The sequence below is a fragment of the Miscanthus floridulus genome, chromosome 14, assembly GCF_019320115.1.
Source record: "Miscanthus floridulus cultivar M001 chromosome 14, ASM1932011v1, whole genome shotgun sequence".
NCBI classification, from domain to species: Eukaryota; Viridiplantae; Streptophyta; class Magnoliopsida; order Poales; family Poaceae; genus Miscanthus; species Miscanthus floridulus.
Window position 1 is genome coordinate 96011141 of NC_089593.1, and position 10857 is coordinate 96021997.

A 10857-nucleotide genomic window follows, 5' to 3' on the forward strand; every position below is an offset into this window, starting at 1 on the left:
CATCTCTCATGCACAAAGTGGTGCGGATAATTCTCGACTCCGATCCAAACCGAATCCGAATTTTAAGGATATGGAGAAGAACTTCTAAAATCCATGTGGATATGGATAATCCGAATCCGATTGTGTGTGGATGTGGGATAGGATATGGAATCGGCAAAATCCGGAGGATATGGATTATCCGCAAATTTTATGCGGATTATCCGATGTTCAGAATAGGATATCCGATAATTTCTCTTCCTAGACTAAAACCTAGAGGAATTTAGGATTTAAAAAAAATTGTTAGTTGAGAACTCTTAGTTTGTGATATCGTTGTTTGGTGTTATAATTTTAAATTGGGATCTTGCTTGCTGTTATTACATATTGGCTAATAACTTATCATTTGCGAGTGAGGATAATTTGTTAAATGTTAATTGTGTCGGTGTGATAGCCATAACATGGTATATAATTTATGATTTTTGTCTACTGCATGTTATTAAATCTTTACAAAGAATTTTTTTGACAAGTATAAAATTCTTTAAGTATGAATATATTACTCGACTATTTAAATTCGTATCCGATCCGTTTCCGCTCCATATTCGTACCAGTTCCGACATCCGAAAAAATCCGTATTCGCATCCGCATCCGAGTATTATCCGCTCCGATCCGAATCCACCAAAGACAAGCAGATTAGGATATGGGAAAGACATTATCCGCTCCAATCCGATCAGTTTTCATCCCTACCTAGTACACAAGAGAAATAAAATCATTCCAAATGGAAGTTAGAGAATATGAAACCCTACCAAACAGGGCCTACATGGCTAGTATATCATTCCAGTAATAGACCAAAGAGTAGTGGTAGTGTAAACCCTTGTTTAGAACTTAGAATATCAATACCATCACAGATATATCTGCATGAGGCTGATATGCATGCAAAAGGTTATACATATAATCAACATGGATATTGGATATTCATTTCGTAAGATAGAAGAAATTGACCAACGATGAAAAGAGAAAATGACATATTTAGATTAACACTTATCCTATATTTCAAGTGTTTGAATTTTAAGATAATTTTAGGCAACACTCTTGTACTATCAACTAGTACAAGTAGATCTTAGTGATTTGTTATTTGTCTTTGTGTGATAACATATCAAATTTTTATCCTTGTTTGACTATAGAAAGAATTGTAAATTGTTAATTGTCTTTGTGTCAACACAAATCAGATTTTGTCGCATTTGTGGTTTTGTCTAATGTTTTTTTTATCCTCATCAGAACCGAAAATTATAAATTGTGCCTATAGAAATCACAACGAAGTAAAAGCTGCAATTCTAATATAAAATATATGCAATAATTGTTGACGGAATGGAAACTAAAATTCAGGCACCTAAATTTTAGCAAGTCCGTTAGATTAATAGTGTCTTTATTGTTTATCAGTCATTTTTAACATCTAGACGAATACCACTTATGAAAATTTCATGGATCAAACTATTTTAACCACTTTTAGACATGGCCCAAATTCTTTCAAGTACTTTTACAAATAAGTTTTAATTGATACCAGTTTTTAGTATAAAATTGTGCCTAGAAATAATGGAGCAGACATGTTGTCTCATCTATATCATACGGAACGTTTGGGAAGAGCGAAAACGATGCATATTCGAAAACAACTTTCAATTAAGTGGCCCGGCAAGTGGCTTGGAACTGGAAGGTGAAAGGATGTATCGCGTGTAAGGCCAGCCTCAGTGCGTATGCTACGGGAGTTTTATAGGTATTAAATAGAGTGACACAGAAAAATAGAATCTTTGCATGTTATCGAGGAGGAGAGTGAAGGTATTCGTTTGGTGGGGATGAAACGAGCCAGCGCGGTTTCCAGCGGTGCGACACCCGCACTGAGGAGATTCGTTTCATCACGTTCGATCCCGTGCTCCAGCGCCTTCGTTGCCATTCTTCCCTTCTTGTTCCAATCTTCGAGCCTCCTCCCTCCATTCTGTCTCCCCCCTTTCCCCTCCCGTGGAGCAGAGCCGAGCAGCCGGTGGAGATCCCGCGCTGGCCATCTCCTCTTTCATGGTCTGCCCATGGATGCAGGTCTGGCACCGGTTTAATGCTCAGGAAGGCGCAGCTTCGGCAGAGGAGGAGCGCAGCTGCAAGACGACATCTAGGCCTCCGCCGTCTCTGCCTCCGACTTCCTCGCCTGCGCCGCCGACTTGGACTGTGCCGCCACGGCCACCTTCGTTTTCCATGTCTGCACCGTCGCCGGCGGCTTCGTCGCTTCCACCCCCGCCAGCAGCTTCCTCGCCTCATGTGCTTGAACAGCAAGCTGTGCTGCCCCAGCCACCGCACCGCAACATGGAAACCTCTACCAAAATCCATGGTAGTTGCCCCTTGACTTTTTTTTTTTTTGGAAATTCATGTGCGATTCGTTGTTTGTCCAGATGTATTTCAGATACTGGTTTATTGCATAGTAGTGGCAAACAATGTCTCTGATCGAGTAATCGTTGCATACCTCCCTGTATTTCAGATACTGGTTTATGCACAAAAGCTTTACACTTTTTAGGCGGTAGCACTGTTGCATACCTGCTAGTCTGAATTTTATCCTTCTTATTTGATTGTTTTCTCCTAATTTCAGGGGCTACCCACAACTCCAAGTGTTATCTGAAGGCAATCTCAATTTTTCCTGAATGCTATGTGAGATGTGAATGTTACCTTAGTCAGCTGCACAAGAGTACTGGATGTTACATGAGCCATCTCAATTTGCCTCACTGAATATGATTGCCATCTGCATTTTGCCTCACTGAATGTAAATGCTCCCATTGGATAACAGCTATCTGAATGCGAATCATGCAGTGTGAAAATAGCTCTCTAAATGTGAATGATGCTGTGTGAAAGTAGCACTCTGAAATGTGAATATTGCAGTGGTGAAAATGGCACTCTGAAATGTGAATAATGCAGTGGTGAAAATAACACTCTGAATTGTGAATAATGCAGTGGTGCAAATTGCTCTCTGAAATGTGCTCACGTGTGAAAGCTTCTTGTTTGAGATACTCCATTTCATATCCTATGAATATTGAAGATAATTAAAATATTTTCATTTACAACATTAATATACCATGTGACAGTTCTAGTATAATATACTACAATAATATCAAATGGCTACATAGTTCACATGGCATACTTGATCACAATAGAATACATGAATTAAATGTTGCAGCTAGCGTATGAAACAGTGAAATGAAACTGGGCATTGAGAGTGCTGGTTTCATACTCAGTTTCCAATAGTACCACGTCTTGAAAACAGTAAGATGAAACCTCCCATTGAAACCGGTCTAAAATGGCTTTTAAATTTGCATGCTAATAATTATTTTCAGTTTTCATGTCTACGAAGGTCCGTGATGTGGTGGCGCCATTAGGTTTGCTCCTTGAATGCCTTGTGCGTTGGGTCTATTTTCTTTAAGGCCGCATCCTATGCCATCACAGTGTAATAAAAGTTCTTTCTATCCTAATTAAAAGGCAGACAAAGGTCCTGCTGTTTACGTAAAAAAACGCGGTGGCGAGGGTGAAGTTCTTCATCTTTTCTAAAGTAAGTAAGAAGAGTCAAATAAAGAGCCATTGACCTCACGACCTTTGCATGCAAGTTCCATGTTTGAGCTCAAATTTTGAGAATCGTATACCTCATCTCTGAAATTCTACGCTATATTCACTTGAGCTTGTAAGTCAGAACCGGTCCTACTTTTTCAACTATAAAACAATGTTTTTCTTTCACAACAAATCAGTCCTATAAATCAGCCGCAGCAACAATAAGTTCTGCCGAACAGAACCCTGATATCCCTGACCCTTAGAACGACAACACATGTTTACGAGAAGGAATAGCTATGATTTAGAATCAGCACCGTCCATCTTAGATGTAAAGTCAAAATATATGTCGATCGATCAACGTGCAACCTTCATGATTGTGGGCAATTTATCTGTTACAGTTTTGGCCCCGTTCACTGGTCTGAAACTTGGCTGAAACTGGCTGAAAACACTGTTCCGACTAAATTGTTGAGAGAGAAAAATACTGTACCGGCTAAAAAAATAAGCCGAACAAGACGAATATAGAGTAAGCCGAACATGGCCTTAATCTTAAACAAATTTAAGTATGGGAATAGGGCCCACAGTGCCACCAATGGAAGTTAGCTCCACCTGTACTCCCACTTCCACCCAAAACAAGGCAGACAAATAGCCTATTCGTTCAGCATGTGTTGTCACACTAGACGCATGTTTGTGCCAAAAAAAGTCTTTTTTTTTGCAACGATGTGTTGTAAAAGATCTTGTTTTATTACAGCTATATACATGAGCACATAATCCTTGAAACCTTTTTTAACCAGTCGGCAGGGAAGATTTCTGTAACACCTCTGGGATTACGAGCTTGCTTAGCACCTAGGTTAAGGTCTAAGAGAAATTAGCAAAACAAGTTCTCGAGTTTTAAAAATTTAAAACACACATAAAATGATAAATAAACCCTGTGCGACTCACTTTTATGGTTGTGTGGGGGTATGGCCCCCAAGACATGGGCCGCACCATCAGAGGTGGTCCGGCCCACAAGATCAAGGCGTGCACGGCGTTGCTCGGCGTGCACCGCAAGACATTGTATAGTACCAAATATGATACTTTCCTTGTAACCCTGCCCCTCCAGAGTATATAAGGAGAGCTAGGTGTCGGTGTTTTGGACCGGCGGGCCCTCAACCAACTAGTAAAAACGTACTGCGTGCTCCTAATCCCGGATGGTGATGCAAAGAGACACAAGGTTTATACTGGTTCGGGCAATGGACGCCCTATGTCCAGTCTGAGAGATCGATCTTGTATTCCTTGCACCGAAATGCTCGTAGTAGGGGGTTACAAGCAGGACGAGAGAGGGAGCTAGTCCCAGGTCTCTGCGCGGAGCGGCATGGATTGCTTGAGATGTTGATCTCAGACGGCGGAGAAGTGCACGTGTTATAGAATGTCGAGTGTGTGTTCGTCTACCTCGTGAACCTGTCAACCTCTCTTGTCGTTCCCCCAGAAACGGCCCAAATCCCTCCCTTTTATAGTTGAAGGGGGGGACAGGGGTGATACATGTGTTAGCTATGCGGCGTCGTGCGAACAGAGGCGGCATGTCCGAGCCCTATAACCTATTACTATGGCGGCATGGTTGATGGAGTGGCCCTGCCTTTGAAGTGCTGGAGCAACGCGCCAGTCATATCTGAACTTGTGCGACGTGGGAGCTCTAGTGATTGCTGGACGCAGGGCCTGGCGAGCGATGTGCTGGTTGCTGTGTGTTGACTGCGTGAGGAGCCAAGGCCCAGCTGGTGCCGAGGCCGAGCCGTTGTTGGGGGCTCAGCAGGCGCGCATCTCGAGGTTGCTGAGACCTCAAAGTAGACTGCCGAGGCACGGAGGGAGCTGTTGGTTCTGTGCACTGATTCCGAGACTATAGTAACCTGGACTTGACTCTGCACGCCGCGTTGTTTCTGGAGCAGGGCTTAGGTGGCACAGTGCAGGACAGGCGCCGGTCGTGGGCACAATACCGAGCACAGTGGTTGGTAACCCCTGTCCAGTCCTGTCTCGAGCGGCATGGCTTCGATGTGACCGGCGTCCAGTCGGCCACATCGCTGTGTCGAGCCGTTGTTTGGCTGATATCGCAGGAGCAGTCGAACGCGCCGGTCGAACGTGACGTCTTGTCTAGGAAGTTGGTCGAGGCGGAAGCGACGGGGTTGTTTTGCCGAGCTGGCCTTGAGCGAGGCGGAGAATTGGTGTCTCGGGCGAGGCCTTTTGTGCGAGGCCTCGAGCGAGACGGAAAATCGATAGGCCGTCCGAGGCCCTTCGTGCGAGGCCTCTAGCGAGGCGGAGATTCGGTAGGCCAGCCGAGGCCTTCCGTGCGAGGCCTCTAGCGAGGCAGAGAGTGGGTGGCTTCGGACATGGCCGGGGTTTGGCCAACAGTTGTCCCATAGCTTTGGTTTTGACGGTGTCTAAGCAATTTTTTCGATTGTTGCTTAGGGGGCCCCTTCTCGTGGTACCCAACAGTAGCCCTCGAGCTTTAGGGAGAGTGTGAGAGCTCTCTTTGAGGTTTTATCGAGACTCGGCTCGCAGCAGCTCCTGGCGGGATGGTGTTCTGTGCTCGAGGCCTCGGTGGGTGTGCGTGAGCGCACCCACCGGGTGTAGCCCCCGAGGCCCTAGAGGAGTGATTTCACTCCTCCAGGGGCATTTCCTACGTTGTGAGAGGGGTTTTATTGCGTTTACTGGGCCCGTGAGTGTGAGTTCGGTTCATTGAGCCTCAGCAGGGTTGTAGGAAGCCCCCCCTAGCCTCTGCATGGAGTGAGAGGGCCGTTGGAGGTTCCCCTGGCTTTTTGTGCGACCCTCACGCATCCTTTTCATTCGGAAGGAGGGGTGGAGGGTGCCATGCTACCCTCAGTGGGCACGAGCAGTGACACCCCTGGTGAGCTGTTATCGGGTAAGTCCGAGTGAAGGCCCGTGCCCCGTTCGCTAGGGGTCGGCTAGCGGTCCAGAGACACACTCCAAGAGTACCGAAGGGTTTCTCTAGTGGGTGCCGGGGCCGTTCGCTGGGCCCTGGTGGCTCGATGCCTCCCTACGGTGGGATCCCATTCGAAGACCTCCCTACCGGTCTCGGACATGACTTAGGGCATCCCAAGCAATCGTTTGCTTGGGCCTTGGCCATGCGCGGGCTCGCCCATAGTTGTCCCTGACTCTGCTACCCTGGGCGGCTGTCAAAACCCTCAGGGGCCTAGCCTTCGAACCCCTAGACTGTAACAGGCTCGATGCCCTTTATCGTGTTTTTTTGTCTTCAAGTGCGAGCTTAAGTTGCTTGTCTTCGTCCTGGGTGTAGGAAGAGCCCCCGAGCCTCCGCACGGAGCGAAAGGGCGGTTGGGGGTTCCCCTGGCTTTTCATGCCACCTCGCACGTCCTTTTTGTTCGGACGGAGGGGTTGTTTGCCGAGCCCCCTTGAGTGCAAGCCTAGGTCGCTGGGTCTCAGCAAGGTTGCAGGAAGAGCCCCCGAGCCTCTCCATGGAGCTAGAGGGCGATCAGGGGTTCCCTGGCTTTTTTGTGCGCCCCTCGCGCATGAGGGTTTGTTTGTCGAGCTCCCCTCGGGTGCGAGCCTATGTCGCGGTGTCTCGGCATATTTGTAGGAAGAGCTCCTTAGCCTCTGCACAGAGCGAGAGGGCCGTCAGGAGTTCTCCTGGCTTTTTGTATGACCCTCGCGCAACCTTTTCGTTCGGAAGGAGGGGTTTGTTTGCCGAGCCCCCTCGAGTGCGAGCTTGGGTCGATGGGTCTCGACAAAGTTGCAGGGAGAGCCCCTTAGCCTCTTCACAGAGCGAGAGGGCCGTCAGGGGTTTCCCTGGCTTTTTGTATGACCCTCGCGCTTCCTTTTTGTTCAGAAGGAGGGGTGGAATATGCCAGGCTACCCTCAATGGGCGCGAACGGTGGCATTTTCAGCGAGCTGTTATTGGGTAAGTCCGAGTGGAGGTCCGTGCCCCATTCGCTAGGGGTCGGCTAGCGGTCTAGAGACACACTCCAAGAGTACCAGAGGGTTTCTGTAGTGGGTGCCAGGGCCGTTCGCTGGGCCCCGGTGGCTCGGTGCCTCCCTACAGTGGGATCCCATTCAGAGACCTTCCTGCCGGTCTCGACTTAGGGCATCCCAAGCGTTTAGCTTGCTTGGGTCTCGGCCCTATATGGGCTCGCTCGTAGTCGTCCCTGACTCTGTTGCCCTGGGGTGGCTGTCGAAACCCTCAGGGGCCCAGCCTTCAAACCCCTAGACCGTAGCAGGCTCGGCGCCCAGTTCCTTCATCTGAAAGGAACCAGGTGAGGGATATTCCCTCCCCCCATTGGTTCGACAACAGTAGGCGCGCCTTTTGAGGCGATTTTCTCGGGGAGGCGAAACGGCGCCTGCCACTACAGCGGTCGGACGCGACGCCGTGTCAGCGGATGGAACATAACTGTTCACGCGATTAATGAGGGAAAGGTGGGTACGTGGGCGGTAAAATTGGATCTAGATTAACTGTGCCGAATCTGGTGGAAACTTTCTCAATTTCGTCGCCCACCCGTTTCACCTTCTTCCTGCATAAATATGCAACGAGCCCCGCCCCTCCCCTCCTTACCTTGCCTGCATTTGCCCTTGCCGCCCTTGAGCCGTTGCTAGAATAGAGAGTGTCAGGGAGAAGGAGAGAGAGAGGCGTGGTAGAGAGAGCGAGAGAGGCTCATCGTCATAGCCATATTCTCCATCGCATCCATGGCCGGAGCCATTGTCATTGAGGCGGACTCTTGGGGTCAGTCCGACGTCACCGTGGAGACGCTTCAGTCGCTCGTCGACGGTGGACTTCTTCACCTAGTTACCGACCCCAATAGGCCAGAGTGGGTCGCTCCGTCTAGCGAGCTAGAGCTGAGGCCGTGCGACGGATACGTCGTGAGCTTAGTGTCCTTTCACGAGCACGGCCTCGGCTTGCCGGCGGATCGATTCATGCGGGCGCTCCCGCACTACTATGGTGTGGAGCTCCACAACTTCAACCCCAACTCCATCGCGCAGGCGGCCATCTTCATCGCCATCTGCGAGGGGTACCTGGGGATTGCTCCCCATTGGGAGTTGTGGCTCCACCTCTTCCAGGCAGGGCATACCACCAAGCCGATAGGCACGACGGGTGCGAGGAGGGCCGGCGGCTGCACTCTCCAAATGCGCCAGGATCGGCAGCACCTTTACATCCCGGCCCAACTCGCCTCGACCAATCGCCGCTGGTATACCAAATGGTTGTACCTCCCTCTTACACCGGGCAGATCGTGGAGAGCTATCCGAAGAAGTAGAGGTATGGCGTCCTGAAGGAGGATCAGCCCAACCTATAGCCGCTCCTAGAGGAACTGGAGAGGCTGCGCGGCTATGGCCTCACGGTGGTTGTGGTCGTGGCAGCCTTCCACCGTTGGAGGGTGCTGTCGCTGATGGCTCGGTGGCGGTGCCTGTTTGAGATGAGGCCGAATGAGCCGATCGAAGGCATCCGGCTGTCCGCCTCCGCCCTCCCCGACGAGGAGATTCTATGTCGAGTGAGGGAGATGGTGGATGGGAAGCTGAGGAGCGGTGGTCTGGTCCCTATCGTGATGCGACCATCGTGGGGGTACATTTCTTTGGTAAGTCACACACTGCTACGGCCCCCGCGACCTCCTCGTTCCTTACTATTTTCTGGTTCTTTATTTGTGTTCGCCGTTCCTACAGGGCATGAGGGACATGCGAGCCTCCCCACTGCCCATTCACGAGGACGCAGCGTGGTGGGCGGTGAACCAGGCGCACGCCGAGGCACAGAAGAGGCGGAAGGACACCAAGGAGGCAAAGCGTACGAGGAAAATCCTCGCGTGCGAGGGACTGGAGAAGCACCACCGGCAGCAAAGGCAGGACGGTCTCCCATTGGAGGCGTCCCCATCACCATCACTGTTGACGGACGCTTTGGATGGAGATGACGAGGGTGAGGTGGGGTGGGTCCCCGGGACCATCTCCCTGACGTCGGGGAGATGGTGCCCGGGGCGTCGGCAAGCAGCCTGGCGCTCCCTGGAGGAGGAGGAGATGCCTCGAGGCCAGCGATCGCACACCCCAGGGCTGAGGCCGACACGCCCGAGGTGCGGGCATTAGGAAAGCATGCCGTCAGCCCGGTGGACTCGATGGCAGTGGTGGAGCAGGTGGCGGCAGGGGCAATGCAACTGCCCCCGCAGAGGACCAAGGGGGCACCGGGGTCCATCGAGGACCGGCCGGCGCCGGTGGATACAGAGGCCGTGCCTCTACTGCTGCCACTACCTTCACAGAGGAGGGTCGCCGTGCCAAAGCAGTTGTAGCCCCGCTTGAGGTAAGCGTATTTTCGACAGAGTTGCAGCATTTTCCGTTCGTTCCTTGGTCTCATGCTGACCCCATAAGTATCTCTTCTTCAGTTGGAAGCATCCTACGGAGGTGCCCACCTTGGCGCCACTTAAGGCAGTCAAGGTGAGCCCCAGCTCCACCGCCCACTGGGTGGTGGAGGCACAAGCCGCCATACAACGTGGCGCGGCATTGGCAAGGGCCGACCCGAAGGAGCCGGTCGCCCAAGGAGGGGCTACCGAGGCGACCCCGACACAGATGGGGGAGGGAGCGCCTCTGCCCTGTGAGGCCGAGGCTCGTGAATCAGATGGAGCCAAGGCGCCTTCAGTCGCTGAGGCCACCGAGGTCGAGGCCCCCAGGCCTCCGAGGCCGAGGTGATGTTGGCCGGGGCACCTAGGACCACCAAGGCTGCAGCGGTGGGGGCCAGAGCCCCCGAGACCACCGAGGCCACGATGGCGGAGGCTGGAGCCCCTAGGACCACCGAGGTCGACGTGATTGCGGCAAAGCCGTCAGCCCAGGAAGTGGAGATGAAGGCAACGGAGGCCTTGGTGGCGCCCCTGGTCTAAGGCCTGCCGCTATTGTGGGAGAGCACCCGGGAGGTGGAGGTCTATCCGATCTCTTCTGACAATACTTCCCAGGCGCAGGAGGTGGTCGACGTCGAGGTGGCTAGCACCGTGGAATAGCCGGCTCTGACCCAGGGCGAGGGAAGCTCGGCCCTCATGCGGGTATGACCCGAGCCCCATGGGTGGGATCACCTGCGTGTCCTGTGGCAGAGCCAGGATGACTCTGAGGGGGAGCCTCTGTTCGCCCTCGAGGACACGACCGAGGGCGGGCGCTGGGACACCTTCGAGCAATACCGCCAGCTAGCGGAGCGGTCACTATGAACGGTGCTGTCCATGGTGGTCGATGATCTGCCTAGGGTCGCCTAGGTTCACGCCTTCTTTCCTCATGTGATGTCATCTTTTCCCAAGTTTTCTTGTAGTGAATGACCCCTGTTCTGCTTATCTAGGAGCTCAAGACCCGGTC